Source organism: Cupressus sempervirens, chromosome 10, assembly GCF_028749045.1.
Source record: "Cupressus sempervirens isolate cs-2001-9-10 chromosome 10, ASM2874904v1, whole genome shotgun sequence".
Lineage (NCBI taxonomy): Eukaryota > Viridiplantae > Streptophyta > Pinopsida > Cupressales > Cupressaceae > Cupressus > Cupressus sempervirens.
In genome coordinates this window covers 341,727,787-341,746,054 of record NC_143127.1, presented here as the reverse complement: position 1 = coordinate 341,746,054, position 18,268 = coordinate 341,727,787, and the positions used below count along the sequence as shown (strand labels likewise).

The 18,268-nt window shown below is 34.6% G+C and overlaps 1 protein-coding gene across 1 annotated transcript in view; it reads right to left on the bottom strand.

Moving 5' to 3' along the window:
• The window catches only part of LOC149533983 (MADS-box transcription factor 22-like), a 166,067-nt gene that overhangs the window by 132,509 nt on the left and 15,290 nt on the right, over positions 1-18,268 (bottom strand). The gene's annotated exons all lie outside the window — the stretch shown is intronic.

Sequence of the window (18,268 nt, the reverse complement as noted above, 5' to 3'; positions counted from 1 at the left end):
TGCACAACAATACTAAATTTTGAGTTTAAAAGGCATTCATGAATGACACAAATCTATGTTAAATAACACAAAACTCATCCAACATCAACAAAAAAATGGTATGATAAGTTTATCAAAGATAAAATGTTTGTTGTGGGAGATTGGACACTTCTTTATGATTCCAATCATCAATACAATCTAGGAAAGTTTCAAACTCCTTGGTTTGGACCATATGAAATTGTTGTTGTATTTTCAAATGGAGCAGTCCAGTTGTTTACTATTGATCCTATTTGATTCAAGTTACTTGTCAATGGAATTTGTCTCAAGCTTTACAACAAACTGGTTAGTCACACTTGGAGTTCTTGCAGCAGTTTCGACACAAGGAAGATCTACTCATTTCTACAGCTGAAGAGTCTGGTTCTTCTACCTAGACTTCTACTAATTTTAGATTCCATTCAAGATTTTTACAATAAACACTTTCTTCTTGAAAGTAATTTCTCCACCATACACTCCACCTCACCCTCTCTCTTCACCATCTTTCCATTCCATCCCATCACTCCATCAATTCAGGTGATCTTTTTCAGAACACTTTTCCTGCAACAGTCGCCAGGTTCATTCCACATAACTTTGCATATACTTTATTGTATTCAATCTTTATTAGAAATTCATGTTTTTTAAATTTATTACTCTTGCATATCTTGGCCTGGTGGGACCCGTGCCCTTAGTTAGTTGGGGGGCGGGGAATATTCATTTTTCAAATGTTCAAATCACATCTAAACTTTAAAGTTTTTGTCCTCTAAGATGATTGTCGTCATATGTTTGATGACTTGTCCTTCCATGATTACATTATTAAGGAAATTAAGGACATTAAAAATTGAAGCTTAACTTTTAATAATATATTAGCAATGTGTTCAGGGTGGTAGGCCTATACACGAGTGAAATATTATGAGACTTGATGCAATGAAATATATCATGAGATTTTGTTCATTAAAAATATTTACTTTCAAGAAGCATGTAGTCATTGTATGCCATTTTTTTCTATCTGTACCATTTGGTGTTGTAACATTGCAAATTTTGTTAATTCACCATTGTTGAGTTTTGAGAACACCATGATTCTATTGTTCATAAGAATGGGTGGAGATCTTCAGAGATATTAGCCGGTTGATCATAGGGTTTTGCTAGGTGAAGCGACCAGTTGTGAGATGTTTAGGAGAAGAGGATAGTTAGATTACTACCTCAGTCTTAAGGGGTTCGATGAAGACGTTGCTCTTCAATTTCTTAGAATCTTGAAGGATGGCTTTGCAATGGTCAAGGGGCTAAAAATTGAATTTATAGAAGATGTGGTGGCTAAAGTCACCGGGTTACCCTAGAAAGGAAAAAATCGGGTAAAGGATTTTGATTTACTTACAACTAGGAGACAATTCAATTTTCATCCTGACCCTCCAATGGACACAAAAAAGAAGCAAGGTACTTTTAGATCATCTTTTCCCTTGGAGTTTATCTAGCCAACAATATTTATCATTTAGTACTTCGCTTGTGAAGGTCGTTACAAGTACCTGCATACCCTTTATTTTAAGATTTTGGCTCATCTATAGCATGGCTATAGATGGGTAAATCTTCTCAATTTCCTTTTTAATATTGTGAAGAAGCAAGCTTCTTTAGTACAATCAGGAAAGGATCAGTCTGTCTTCCATCATTGTTTTATAAAATTAATTATGTAAAGGGAATTAAAAAAACAATCAATTGGGACATGGGAAGAGTTTTTGCAATTAAATGAGGTAGAACATAGATTGGTCAGCGCTAGAGACCAGGGTGTTGGAAAAAGGGAAAGAACATCCATTGGTTTTTGCAAGGTTATTCCAAGGATAGAAAATGTTCTTGAAGCCTCTCCCTCCACTTCTAGACCAACTAGGAAGAGGATTTACAAAGTTGATTCCTCCATTTCTAGCAAGATGAAAAGTAAAAATAGAGAAGCTTCTATTGCCCCCAAGGTCCCATTTTTTTGAAAAGACACCATTAGGGAAGGTAGGGGTAAAGTTGTGGAATGGAAAGAGAAAAAATTAGAACAACAGCCTGATAGTGAAAGTAATATTAATGAAACCCTGCACTCACAAGCGGAGTAAGCTTTAGAAAAACCTCCTAAAGTAGCTAAAGTAGAAATGACTACAAGAAAGAGGAAAAAAAAGAATTCTCCATGCCTGTCTACACCCCTACAAGAAAAAGTGTGAGGCTTTATGAAGGAAATAGGGTTATTGAAGCTTCTCTTCTAGTAGTTAACCTAGAGTCTTCTAAGCTTGTGAAGGATTCCTCTTCGATGGGAAAATTTCAACAAAACATAGCTAGCGATAATGAGTGCAATAATTAGAGTCTGTAACCCAAAGTTGACCTTAGTGTTAACTATGTACTTGTTGATAGTGATAAGGATTATGAAGAGCCTAAAGCATCTAAGGAGTTTGAAGAAAATTTTATTATGCAGGACACTTGTGAGAATTCCGAAGACCTTCCTTCTAAGGACTACTCAAAATTCAGACAAGAAATTGTTGAAAAAGTGATAGAAAAGATTAACTAGGATGGACTAGAAACACTAGCTAAAGTAGAAACTGAGTCCAGTAAGGAATAGAATGTGGTGACAACACTTTTTGTAAGAAAAGGAGATTGTGTCATGTCACAAAGTTCCAACAAAGTTCATTGTCCAAAATTTGAATGGATAGACATTCTCAATCAAGAACCATTAGCACCACCTAATTTGTCTACACCCCTATCTGCTAGGATCAATTTATTTCATCAAATGTTGTGGGGAAGAGCACAATGGAAGTTGGAAATAGAAAGATTGAAACATTTTATTAATGAACAAAGCCATCAATTGAAGCAAAGCTCAATAAAAACTGTAATTTTAAAGAGGAGGATTAAACAAATCATAGGGTTGATTCCTAAACTTATGGAATGCAAATTACCATCACTGGTGTATGCATTATTTCTCAAAGAAAAACTTGTAAATTTCAAGATTGACAAGAATTGTGGAAGGACTTAATCCCTCCATTTCAACTCCTCATGAGTTTTATGATGCATTCCAGTTTGTTCCAATGTCTTTGAAGAATTTTTGTGTGAATTATATCGGCATAACTTGGTAGTGCCTAATGATATAGAGTGGAACTCACTCCTTTATATAGGAGATGTGAAATTGAGAGCATTAATGTCTTGGATACAGAATGAGATAAGTAGGGAACATCAAGCTGCACCATACATGGAAAATAAAATGGCAATTCCTCTACTCATGAGACTAGAAGTTCAAAACTCTTAGTGGACATTCCTAGATTGGAAGCTAATAAATTATACCCAATAAGAGAACAAGCCTTTGTAGATTGGAAGCATTCATCTTATGATGTTGATACAACAATTGTTGCTTCAAGATAAAGGTGGACACGGATGCCACATGACCTAAAGATAAGGGAACCCCACTCACTTCAAAATTTAATTCTTGCTACTGTTAGAATTCTATGGTATATCAATTTGGGAAGGAGTTCGAGACAATACTATTAAGGTATCAACCTCCCATTCTCCTACAACCATTACTAATAGTGAATGACAATGCAGAGGATCATGATATTTCAATAGAAGTTTGATGATGGAGAAATCTTAGGGAAAATTATGGATACATTGATAATGTTAAGAATGAGCCAAGGGAGAGGACAACTAGTGATTGGAGAGTTCAAGCCAGAATCAAAAATTTCATGGTTGCTAGGTACTAGCAATATATCAATTGGGGGGAATGATGGGCCTCCAAAAGGCCATCTTTCTAAGTTCCTTTTATCTTACTTTCAAAAAATTATCTTGCAAACAATTATGACTTTGTGGTTTCAAGCATATGAACTTATATGAACTTATGGTTATATATATATATATATATATATATATATATATATATATATATATATATATATATATATATATATATATATATATATATATATATATATATATATATATATATATATATATATATATATATATTTTTTTTTTCTTAAATCCATGGACAAAAATGGTATAATGAAGTAGTATAACATGCTAATAAATGTTTCCCCATCTATGCTATGTTTTGGGCAGTTTTCCTTCTGTAGCCACAGGATTTGCAAGAGTGGCAATTTGAACTTTACACCTTTTTTTCTAATATTGATGATGAGAATAAATATATATATGTAGAGGTTCTGTGTGTATTGATTGTTTTGTAGGCATTTGTCATGGATATTCCAAGATCAATATTTCAGCGCTAAAGAAATCAAAGGCAATTGGATTGCTAGACCTTTGTAAGAGAGGAAAATCATTTATTGCTTTCTGTTTTTGTAGTGCATGAATGTGTCTTCTGCAACTTGCTATATTCTTGGAGGATTTATTTGTGGTTAATGTTGTTTCTATTTCAAACTTTATGAGTCTCTAATTGATCCTCATTAATGAAGTGATCTTAGATTTATGAAGTAGTTGTAGTTTCATTTTAAAAATAATGACTATTATAGCTTTGAGTGTAGTCAAAAGAAGAATAGAGTGAGTTTATTTTCATAGTAGCAAAGTTTGATACTAGTTTTAATCAAGTGTAATCTTTCACCATGAATGAATAGAATGCACAGTTCAAGTTTATATCTCTTGACTTGATTGTGTTTTCTGTTCACTCATCCAAGGGGGTCCACTTGGTGAGTGAACTAGTCTATTATAATAGATTCCATTTCCTTGTTGTTTCTAAGTAAGGTAGAACTATGTTTCTCCTGCATCCATTGATAAAAGAATCAGTGAACTATTCCTGCAGCATAGGTCCATAGATAGGTTTACCATTTGTAACATTATCTTAATCTTTAAGTTAAGTTGTCATTTCATTTTCTAGCACAGGTTTCTTTCAAGAATTGCCTTTGCTTTAGTTGTAACGACTTAAAGAAGAATTAGAGCATATACTTTGTAGTTACCATTTCAAGTTTATGCTGTCAAATTGATAAATTAAATGAAGTCAGTATACTATTTTAAGTAAAACACATGATGTTGTCTGACCATAGAATAATTGTGGGAGGATGTCCAATCCTTCATTACTAAGGTATTAAGCTAACCAGTCACATGGATCACTCAAGGCTCATTCTCCACCCTTGATTTCGCCTCTTAATCTCTACCATCCATTTTTCTTTAAAAGGGAGGCTCTCTCCTCACTCTCTATTCTATTCTAGTTTATACTAATGTTATGCTATCAATTTTCTTATAGCATTATTGTACTCTTAGCTTATTCTTCATTTTTCTTGCATCTTCATACTTGCATTAGCTTAGATTTCCTATATGCTCTAGCTTAGGTCACATAGCTTAACTAGGTGGCTCTTGTAACTCTCTTTGTTAGCTTGCATTTCATTTAGAATAGCTTGAGTTTGCATTGCACCTCATTGTTTCTTGGATTTTGGCATTTTTTCCTTTACTCTTTGAATCTTCCATTCTTTGGTTCACCTTGGAAGGGTTACTAGGTGCACCTTGCAAGGGTTACTTTAGCTACGTTCATTTGAGATCCACCATCTCAATACTCTTGCACGTCATAGATAGGAAGCTATAAGCCACTTCTTGAGACTCCCTTTTCCATGGCTTCCCTCAAGCATTAGTTTATAATAGTGTACCCTATTTTTGGTATACATTTTTGGCACCCACTGTAGGGTTGGACATCATTTCTTAGCTCCTTTTTTGCTTATTTTTGTCACTTTTTACACTTGCAAGTTGAATTCTATTTTTACTGGCAGAATTATTGTACAATACTTTCTCTATGATCGTACGATAGTTTGTGGACTGGGATACAATACATGACCAATTTCACTATCATATTGGTACTCTATATTTTTTCATATTGTTGTTTGAAAAGTATCATTCTATATTGGTACAAAGTATCATGTTGGGAAGCAGTATCACCCCAACATATTGAGAAGTATTGTATGATACTAGGTCACCCAATAATATCATTATGTTTATTTTATTTTCTCAATTTGGCTTTCATATTTTGGCCCGTTGGCTTTCCAACTAGTCTTAACAATGATTTTATAGGGTTTCTTTCAGATTTAATTGATTATTTTGATGCCTTAACCCTTTCTAATTTGTAGGTGCCTATCTTGCTTACTTGTCTTGTTAAGAAAAATAGAAAAAAAGGGCTACTAACTTTGTTGCAGGGCTACCCAAGCAAAAATAATTTGTTTTTTTTAGTGTCTCCAATCCATTTCAAGTACGACATATACTAGTTGTATTTATTTTTATAGGCACATAAAACCCATTAGTAAGGTTCCATTGTTGATAGGAGAGTATGCTCTTCACCTTCTTGGTGAATAAAAAATTTTGACTCATCACTGGTTCAAGAAAGTGGGTGGCATATTCCACTCTTTAGTGGCCTTAATTAACCTGATTGGCATTTTTGGGGGAAGCATTGCAGAATAGGAGAGTATTCTCTTCACCTACTTGGTGAATTAGAAATCACAATCTCCATAGTGTGGATCCATTTTTTTTAATCTCACTAGTGAGATTTTACCTTTAGATGGCCTCCTATTGGTCGAAAGTTACCAATAGGAATGACTGGAAGTGGGAATAAGAAAAACCTAGCTATCTCGACCCACTATAATCAAAACCTCTTTGAAAAGACAAAAACCTTGGTAGGCATAACACTTAACTTCACTTGGTGAGATTACTTGTGGGATTGGGACCATGAGGAAATCACTAGGTGGGTATGCATAAGGTACTCTTGTGGTCATGAGGACTCTTTCCCATATTGGGTGTAAGAGGAGTGTTATGAATTGAACCATTACTAGACACCATATAAAATAGAGGCCACCCTATTTTTGTGCTCCATATCTTGATGCAAGGGTTGCTCCTAGTGGACTACCTGGATCACCCCATGATTTGAATCACCATATATGTTCCTTTAGATGTGGGTAACCCATCTATGACGAAGCCAATATCTATTTATGGACAACCACTTTGTATGAGATGAGGGAGTATCAAGTTATGGGCCAAGGTATTGAGTAATGAGACATGTCTTTTAGGTAGATATTGTTTCAATTTGTCTTCAAATGTGTTAGACCTGTAGGAATCATTTTAACATACACAACCAATAGTTTCACAAGGCTTTTTGCTTTCAAAAGTTTCCAAGTGTTTGTATTGGTAAGGTTGCTTTGTCCCTTGTCCAATTGCTTGAAGACATGTTTATATCATAATTACTTTCAAAATTGCTACCTTGCTGTCAAAAACTAAAACAAACTTTGCTATGATAGTCACATTACACAAATTGAACAAAAACCTTTGTGAAAAATAGGTCTTTTAGGCATAAAAGTTATGAAAACTATCTCTGGTAGTCAATTGTCATACTACCTATCTCAAAAAAATCATATGATACTTCTAGGTTCTATAAAGTATCATTATGTCATACAAATTTGGTCATACTGCTATACTAGACTCTATCATATTGCTATACTAGACTTTATCATACTATCATTCAGAAATTGTTGTATGGCCCAAAACTATTATATTGCTTCTTGCAAATTGTAGTGCAAAATTCCTGGTTGTCCTACTATCTAAGATCTTTTGCCTAATCCTTGTGCTTGCTTAATTTGACTTTGACTACATTCTTGGCTGATTTAGAAAAGTCTACACTTGATCACTTGGCTCCTTGGTTACATACTTGACTTGAGGGATTGTTCACTTTTTATTTTGACCTTCTCTATTTACATGGCTATTTGGCTTCTTGCCTAGTTCTTCACTCAAGTCACCGGTTCCGTATGCTACTTAAAAACTTTGATTGATAAGTTACTCTTATTTGCTACCTTTCTTTGACAAGTGAACATCTTGATTTTCTAAGTTTGGACTCCAAGTGCTTTGTGTTATCCTTCTAATCTAAAAAATACCCCTAACATGCCAGTTGAAACTAGGCTCCAACTTAGTCAAGGAAGTCATTTTTCTTTTAACTTTGAACAACTACACTCTCAAACAAGGCATCCACATAAGAAACATTTTGAGGCTAAACCTATCTTTGACAAAATAGAGGAAGACAAATCAATTGCTTGGTACTTTCCTCTTAGCCTTTTTGGTAGTTCCTTTGATACACCACTTGATACTTTTAGGGCTAAAAATAATGTGTCTTTCACCATGAATCAAGAAGAGAGAAATTGACACTTAGATAGATTCTTTACAATTACACATGACCAAATAGAAAGAGAGAAGAAATCCTATTGAGATGAACAAGCAAGACTAGAACAAGAAAGACTTGAAAAAAAAGACAAGTAGCCACTAGGATGAATGCTCATATATTTGAGGAAAATAATGCTCATGGCTTTGGAAATCATCACTCTAATACCTTTGGATACCAAAATTCTAATGTCACTTATAGCAATCATTTTGTGAACTTTGGGAACAATGACAATGACACCCCTCCTTGGATTCCAAGGTCTCATCTTGAGGCCAATGTCTCCACCTAGACATTCCCATCATGGACAACCTTTACAACATGGGAGTGAGGTACATAATTAGATTACTAGTGACAACCTCCTAAGATTTCAACAATATGTTTACCTTAAAAGGCTCCGTCATGGAAAACCTTTACAATGTGGGAGTGAGGTAGATAATAAGATTATTAGTGATAACCTCCTAAGATTTCAACAATACAATTACCTTCAAAGGCTTCTAGTTAAGGTTTTAGAGAAAAATGGGGATGAAGATTTTACATACTTGACTTCTAGAGGATAGAAGTTTCCCCATGACATTGATGTTCAAAGGATGGGTCAAAAGAGAGAACCTACTGAAAATAAGATCTTGAGGAAACAATTCCAAGACTTACAAAATGAATTTTCATGCATGGAAAGAGAAAAGGAAAAACCTAAGTCCTCACTCATTGAATATATATGTGCACTCCCTTTTGACAAAAGTCTCTATATGATGCCTTTTCCACAAGATGTCAAGATCTCTAAATATGATAAATTCAATGGCAATGGGGATCCACATGATCACATTAGGTAATTCTATGCTCTTAGTATGGATTTCATGCATGATGACACATACCTCATGAGACTCTTTCCAAGGAGTTTGAATGGGCAAGTCATGGAGTGGTTCACAAAGATTACCCCACCTTTTAAATTCTTTGATGAGCTTGGGAAAAGTTTCATAGAACATTATTCTTACAATATACAACATCCATTACTATGTTGGATTTATGCAACATCAATAAAAAAACAAGAAGAACCTTTTGCCACTTATTTGCAAAGATAGAGAAAATTGCATGCTAGATACCCCCGACTAATTCTTAAAAATGAAAGATTGACATCTTTTTTTAACACTTTTGTACCAAAGATACATTATAATCTTAGAAAACAAGTGTTTCTCACTTTTAATGACATGATTGAGAGTGTGTATCATATAGAGGATATTGTTTTTAAGAAGGGGGAGATAGTCTTGAACAAGGAGATAGTCCTGAACCTTGGAATAAAAACAAGTATGATGTTAATGATGGGGTAGTTGATGCCCCTAATACCAAAGAGCCCATCTTCAACTTGGCTAATGCTAATCTAGCTACAAAACAACAAGAGGATAAAAAGACCAATGATTCCAACAAGCCTAAGTTTACACAACCATCTAAGCATAAGCACTATAAGACTCCCTTGGTTGATTCCTATGAGGTAATCCTAAAAACATTGCTTGCTAATAAGATCATTACGCTGCCAAAAAATTCAAGATTTTTATGATACTGTTGTTATACCTCCTTGGTGGAGAGAGGATTACTACTACAACTGTCATAGGAATAAAGGTCACAATACTTATTACTGTCTCAAGCTTAAATACATATACGAGATCTTATTGAGGAAGGAAAGGTTTGTGTGGACGGGATAGTTAAAAAAATTTATCATAAGGATTTCAATGAGCCTCTCCCAAAGTATGAACAAGGGGAGACATCAAATGGAAAAAAGAAAAACCACAATGCTAAGATCAATTATACCTACACAACCACTGATAATGTTATTCACATGCTTGAACTTGTTGATGAGAGCATTTTCATGATGAGGAGCCCAACTATGAGATGGATGATGAAAGGCCTAAGGTTGTCTTGAGAGTCGCTACTCTCACCTCTTCTTCTGATGGTGAAAGATTAAATGTCATTACTAAGAGCCAAACCAAGGTTGTCCTTAAAGTTGCTATTACTTCCAACCAAACTCATGCTAAACAAGTGGGGTCTTCCTTGTCCAAGAAAAAATCTACCACCACTACTTCTAGTCCACTTATGACCTTGTGGATCGATTACAACATACCCTTATGCAAATTTCCATCTTTGAGTTGATAGAAATATCCCCTTTTCATAAGGAGATCTTAGAGAAAGTAATACGTACAACTAGTGTTCGTACTAACATTGATGCAGATAAGTTCCAAGCTATGGTAAACCACATCTCTACTCTAGAATACCTAACATTTTATGAAGAAGATAAAAAAGTGCTTAGCCATCCAAATAACCTTGCACTCCATATTGAGGTTCAAATCTATCGTACCCAAGTCAGACATATGCTGATAGACAATAGTGCATGGATAAATATCATTTCCTTCAATGTTGTTCAACAATTGGGTCTCTCTGAGTTTTCTATTAACCCTAGGTGGAAGATTACTATCAAGGCCTATGATAAAGTTGAGCACTCTTCCAAAAGTCTAATGTGCTACCCATTCAGGTTGACCTCCTACTGAGAAGGATGTGGTGTTCCAAGTTCTTAATATCTCACATATTGCTAAGAAGGCTTTAGATACATTACATGTAGGTACTTTTGAAGAATTCCTTATAGATTATAACTCTCTAGTTATTGGAGACGATTCCCTTCGCTTTAACATCCTAAAATCCTTCACCTTGCTATCACTCATGCACCCCAATCTCCTTGATTGGTTTATACAAAGTCAACCACCTGAGATACTATCCTTTCAAAATGACTTTCAGATTTCTTGCTACCTTAGTTCCATTGACCTTGTAGTCTATTCCACCAGTGAACCAACTATCAACATGACAAAAAAAAATCAAGTACATTAGTCACAAAATAAATAAAACAATATGAAAAAGAGGCACTCTGATGGCAAAAAACACTTTGTGGTAGCGTTAGAGCCTAAAAATAGTAAAAACCCAAATGTATCCAAAGGTGAAAATGTCTTGGAGGTACCTAACGATGAGGTACTCGGTAGTCTACCCAACTATTTTAAACATAGATCATCAGTATTGATTGAGACTATACATCCTATTAATCTTGATACATAAGAGTATCAAAATATTATACACTTAGCTCAACCTTTATTAGGTGAAGAAAAGGAACAACTCACTCAATTATTTTGTGAAAAGAAGATAAACCTCGCTTGGACCTATGCAAACATGACCAATCTTAACACTGACCTTATCATTCATCACCTTTCTATAACTCTTTGTATCAAGGTCTTTAAGAAAAATTGAGTAAAATGCATCTGCATGTTTCTCTCTTGGTGGAAGCCAAATTATAGAAGTTATTTAGTGTCAAATTCCTAAGAGCTATAAACTATGCAAAATGTATTTAAAATATTGTAGCTATTTCAAAATATGACAAATCCCTTGTGTATGCACTGACTTACGAGACCTAAATAAAGCTTTCCCTAAGGATGATTTTCTACTCTCTAATATTGACATGAGAGTGGGAATGACTGCGGTCTATGAGATGTACTCCTTAATGGATGAGTTCTGCAATATAACCAAACAAAGATAGCTCCTAAAGACTAAGAGAAGACTTCTTTCACCTATGCATGGGGTACCTTTTGCTAGAATGTCATGCCATTTTGGCTAAAAAATATTGGTGCTACATATCAAATGGCTATGACAAACATTTTTCATGACATGATGCATAAAAAAATAGAATATCTTGTAGATGACACTTTGGCTAAGTCTAAGAAAAGGAATACTCATTTTGATGGTTTGAATTTGATATTGGACCACATGGAACAAATTTAGCTTGGGCTCATTCCTAAGAAATGTGCCTTTGGCATCACCTTTGGTAAATTGCTAGGATACATCATATCTACTAAGGGCATTAAGGTTGATCCTAAAAAGGTACAAACAATTATGAAAACGCCACCTCCTTGTAGTATTAGTCAATTAAGAAGTCTTCAAGGACGTCTTCAATCTATAAGGAGGTATATTTCTCAACTAAGATGATAGATCACAACCCTTCAACAAAATATTGTATAAGGGGTCTACATGTGTGTGGAATAGAGAATGTGATAACAACCTTAATCAAATCATGAAATATTTGGCCTAGCCTCCTATACTCATGTCTCCTATTTTAGGAAAGCCTTTAATTTTGTACATCTTAGCTACAACTACTCGCTTAGAGGGCATTACTAGCATAACACGATGAACATGGAAAGAAGCAAGCTCATTATTATATCAACATAACTCTAGTTTCTTAATAGGTTAATTACAACAGTATTGATAAGGCCTATCTTGCTATAGTGTTTGCATCCAAAAAGATTTGACACTATATGCTAGTTCATACTACACAATTGGTTGCCAAAATTAACTCTATTAAGTACCCCCCAAGTAAAGATGTACTCACTGGTTAAATTTCTAAATGGATGATGATTCTTTCCAAATTTGACATTGAATACTTTGCACATAAAGCCATAAATAGACAAGCTAGTACATACCAACTTGTCGATTTCCCACTTCAAGATAGTACTCCTATGCGAATAGGTTTTGCAAATTCATCTATCATGTATGTCACTCAAAGGAATTGGAAGATGTTCTTCAATGGATCCCATACTCAAAATGGTGTTGGAGCTGGTATTTTGTATGTTACACCCCATGGATACACTATTTCTAATTCCTAAAAGTTATTATTCCCTTGCAAAAATAATGTAGAAGAATATGAGCCTCTTATAAATGGGATCAAGTTGGCTATTAAATGGAGAATCAATGAGCTACATATCTATGGAGACTCAGAACCTATCATAAATCAAATGAACAATGATTATCAAACTATGGATAACAAGTTGATTCCCTACAAGAAGTTGATTGTTTCTTTGAGGAACTATTTCACCTTTGTTACCTTTCAACAAAATCTTTGAGCTAAAAATAAGGTTGTTAATGCTATGGCTACCTTGGTATCTATCTTACAATTGCAAGAACATGAGTCTTGGTTTAAATTCCTAGTGGAAGAGCTATGTCATCCCGCCTATGATTCCCCTGACAATCGAGTCATTTGTATTGTTGTTGGTTGTGAATCATCTTTATATGCCACTATCTATTCTTACCTGTGTGACCAAATTATTCTTGGAAGTCTAACCCACAATGAAAAATGCCAACTCATTCAAATTACCTCCTACTATACCACTATCTCTAGTAACTTGTATAGGAAGGGTCTAGACAGAATACTACTTAGGTTCTTAGAGAAGGATCAGTCCAAAAGAGCAATATCTAAAATCCATGACAATATTCGCAAGTTTCACTCTAATGGCTTCACACAAGCTCAAAAAATGCTTAGGGCTGGTTACAATTGGCCTACTATACAAGCTAATGTCATGTAGTATGCGTACTTCTACAAAGAGTATCAACTCCATGGTAATTTGATTCATGCTCCTAGACTTGAGTTGATTCCTTCTATCATACATTGGCCTTTTCAACAATGGGCCTTTGACATGGTTGGTAAATACATCCTAGTTCTTCTACTGGAAATAAATTTATATTATAGCTACCGAGGATTTCATTAAATGGGTTGAAGTTATGCCTTTTTCTATAGCTACAGGAAAACATGTTTCTCTCTTCATCCTAAATCACATCATATTTTGCTATGACATTCCCTCCTCTATAGTCATTAAAAATGGAGGATAATTCAACAATAAGGACCACATATAAATTTGCAAGAAATTTAAGATTAAACAGCATTGTTCCTCTATATAGTACTCGCAAGGGAATGTTCAAGTTGAGGATTTGAATTGGACATTGCTCAAAATCTTACATATAACTATACATAAGTTTGGATGTGATTGACATCTACAGATTAATCTTGCACTATGGGCATATAGGACTAGCATACACATGCCTACTAGGGCTACAAATTTTTCTCTAGTCTATGCTTTTGAGGTTGTTCTGCCATTAGAGGTTCAGATTCCTTCCTTGCAAGTCTGCATGGAAGGGCTGATTACTAATGAGGACTATAGAGCTATGAGAATACAAGAGGTTAATCTCTTGGATGAATACCACAAGGTTTCTTTTGATCACATGAGAGCATATCAAATTTGAATGTCTACTAGCTACAATAAGAAAGTCCATCCTAGGGAGTTTCAAGTTGGTGACCTAGTCCTTGGAGAGAATCTGAAGAATCAACAAAATAAATAATAGAAGGGAAAGTTTGAACCTAAGTGGATGGGTCCTTACATTGTTACTACTGCTTTTGGCTTTGGTGCTTATCAACTCTCTACACTTGAAGTAGAATAGCTCCCTGAGCCCATCAATATACTACATTTGAAGAAGTTCTATTCTTAGTGATCCCATTGCTTAGTGCTTGTACATACTTAATGATTATGAAATATATATATATATATATATATATATGCAGTTCAATGGTCCTAAAAAATGATCATCTTAGTGAAAACATAGTAATAGGTGCTCTGATGTATCACCAAAAATATCAAATATCTCAAAAATATTAAAAAATCATTAAAGATCCTAAAAAAGAAAAGAAAAAAGAAAACCCTTCTAAGTGGTGAAAACATGGAAATAGGTGCTACTTGAGACCTTTGCATCTATGTCTATCAATATCTTGCTTTGCACTCCAAACCATTCATCTCACATTTCTTTACCTTTTCTACCGTAGAACTCATTATTGTCTATGTCTAGGGGGTACATATTGTCCATGCTTATCAAGGTCTCTTAAGTGTTTTAGGGTTTCTTTGGCAACTCTCAAACAATGTTTTTCAACACTTCCCCTTGACATCAAGTGTTTCTCAACACTTATTGGATCCCTTGTCCAGTTTAGGATGTTGCGACATTTCTCATTAGCAGACTTAAGTCTATGGAAGACGATCATGTGACTTTAAGACACACTTAAACTAAAAACTAATAGAGACTTGTTGGCTTATTATCTTTGTGTGTTATTTGTGATGATTGCATTACCAAGTTTTCCATCCCTAATAGTCTCTCACAGATGTCATGAACTATAAGATTGGGGGCATGGGGCATTTTCCCTTTAATTTCTATATGTAGGTGTACTTTGTTAGATCTTAGGTGTCTTGAGCATCTTGCTTGACCCACTTAACACTTAGGATCTTTAACATTACATCCTTGTCTTCTTTTTGAAAATGCATGTTTATGTTCATCTTGACATTTTGTCTTGATGCAAGCATAATCTTGCTATACTAAATTTAGGGAATCTAAATGCACCCTCATCTTGACCTTTGCATCTTTGATGCATAGGATAGATTCCCATATACCTATTTAATATAGATCATATTCATATCCTCGTAGTTATACTAGTGATGATTGTATAATTTTCCAATGTCCCTAATAAGGCTAAATGATAGAAAAGATACTACTTATATAATCCTTTCACGTGCACTTTGCATACTAGCTTGCACTCTAGGGTTCATTCTAGCTTAAGTTTACACTTGAGTGTTGATAGAGTCTTCTTTATCTTTCATGGACACGTTAGTTAGTTGTGTTCATCTTCTTGGTTCTTCTCAATCATATCTTCATCTTCCTTTTGGTCTTGTCACTCACTTATTCATCTTTATTTTCCTATCACAAGGGAGTTAATATTTTCATCACATCTATCTACCTTTTTGGATCCCTTATATACTCTTTTGACCTATTTTTAACCTAATGTGCCTTAGCGGGTTCTAATGCATCCTAAGGGGTTGTAATCTGTCGTAGTGGGTTTTAGGAGTACTTAGGACCTATTAAAATCCCTTAGAACACACTAGGACTCATTAGGATTCCTTAGAACACATTAAGACAATCCCGTAGGATACCATAGGAACCTTTAGGGCACATTCAAACCCATTAGTGTGTGATATGCCCCTTAATGTATCCTAATAGGTATTAATGGTTTCTAATGTGTCCTAACTAATCCTAATATATTACAAGGCATCGTATTGGATCCTAGGACCATGTAGGTCTCATTATTAACACTTTAGGAGATATTAGTTTGTCTTATGATGGTTAATGTACTCTACGGTGTCATAATGGGTTCAAATCTATTATAATGTATCCTAAAGGGTTATAAGATGACATGTCTCATTAAAAATCTTTAGGAAACATTAGGAACCATTAAGACACATTAGAACCAATTAGTACATCCTACACCTAGTAATGTATTCTAAGGGTATTATTGGGTTCTATGGGTTCTATTGTATCCAAAAGGGTCTTGATGTGCCCTTAGTTATCCTAATGGATCCTAAGAAGTCTTAGGAACACTTATGTCCCATTAAGACACATTAGGACTTGTTAGGACACATTAGGCTCCTAAAGTGTGGCCTACAATGATTAATGTGTTATAAGAGTTTCTTAGAGGTCCTAATGTGTCCTAAGGGGATGCAATGGGTTCTAAGGTGTCTTAGTACCTCTTAGGACCCATTATGCCCCTTTATGATACATTATAAACCATTAGGGACCACTAAAACCATTTAATGTGTCATATGCATCTTAATGTGTTTTAAGGGGTATTGATGGGAGTTAATATTTTTTGGTGTCCTTATGTTGTATAAGGGGTCGTACATATTCTTAAGGGGTCCCAGGACCACTTAGGAAACATTATGCCACCTTATGATGAATTAGTATTCCTTAGGACACATAAGAGGCCTTAATGAGTTTTAATGTGCCCTAATGGGTTTTAATGTGTCCTAATGGGTTCTAATATGTCTTAAGGGGTTTTAATGAGATTGGAAAGGTTGTTTGATCACAAAAGATCAATTACAACTCCTTAGGACACTTGAGGGCTCATAAAGACACATTAGAACCCTAAAGTGTGTCCTACAAAAATTAATGTGTTTTAAGGGGAACTCATGTGTCGCAACATGCTTTAATGAGTCCTAATAGATCTAAAGGGGGTTTAATGGGTCTTTTGAGTTCCTAGGACCACTTAGGCCCCATTACAATCCATTAGGACATATTAGGACCCATTAGAACATAGTAATGTGTTTACATCCCTTAATGTGTTATAAGATGTACTAATATTTTCTAATATGTCTTATTGGGACCCTAATGTATCTTAAGGGGTTGTAATGGGTTCTTTCCTTAGACCACTTAGGTATCATTATGACCCCTTATGATAAATTAGGAGTACCTAGAACCTACAATAGTCAATTTATTCAAAGGGGTCCTAATGGATTATATGTCCCTTACAATGATTAATGTGATCTCTCTCTCTCTCTCTCTCTCTCTCTCTCTCTCTAGAACACTATTGTACTTAATTATTGGGATGGAGGGGTCAGTACAAGAGATATAGGGTAGTGGTCACAATAATCTACTAAAGTAAGGGGCAAAATAATCTAATTCTATCCATTTAAACCCATATGAATGAGTGTTCAAAATCTTTCCTTGGTAATTAAGTGAAATCCATCTTCCTCACCTACCATTGACAAGGGAGCCTCTCTCTCTCTCTCTCTCTCTCTCTCGGTTAAACACAAATGTCAATTAGAAAACTAAATTTTTATGTAATGTGAAATAATCCTTAAACGATCATCTACTAGTGAAGGGCTTAAGATTACAATCGATAGTCTAATGTGAATTATGTGGAAGACAATGTGTTAATTCTTGAAATTTAGATAAGTCTAAAATTTCTTAAAAACTATGTAGAATCCAAAATATTTATCTTATCTCCTATGAATCTTAAACTACTCTCAAACATCCTAAAAGTATATACTTAATATGCAACTTAAGTATAAGAAAGGATTGCTTATATTTAAATGTTACATTTTATGTATGGTCCTAGAGCTAAAAAGGATATGGTAGATCCTATTGTGTGTTACTTATCTATTTATAAGTTTTTTCACATATTTATATTTATTTAGGAACTTTACATAGGGTGTACACATTATAGGGAACACATGCCATGTTTTAAATTGCCAAACCTAAGGCTTGATCAATCCAAGCCATAATATGCATGCACTACATTGCACACACACTTTATTGCATTTTTTGAGGGAAAAAAAGAATGTGTAAATTTTTTGGTCCCTCTTCTTTGTCCACTTACCCAATATACATATATATATGTGTGATTTTTATTATCTTGTTTTGTATTATATATGTAATATTTCA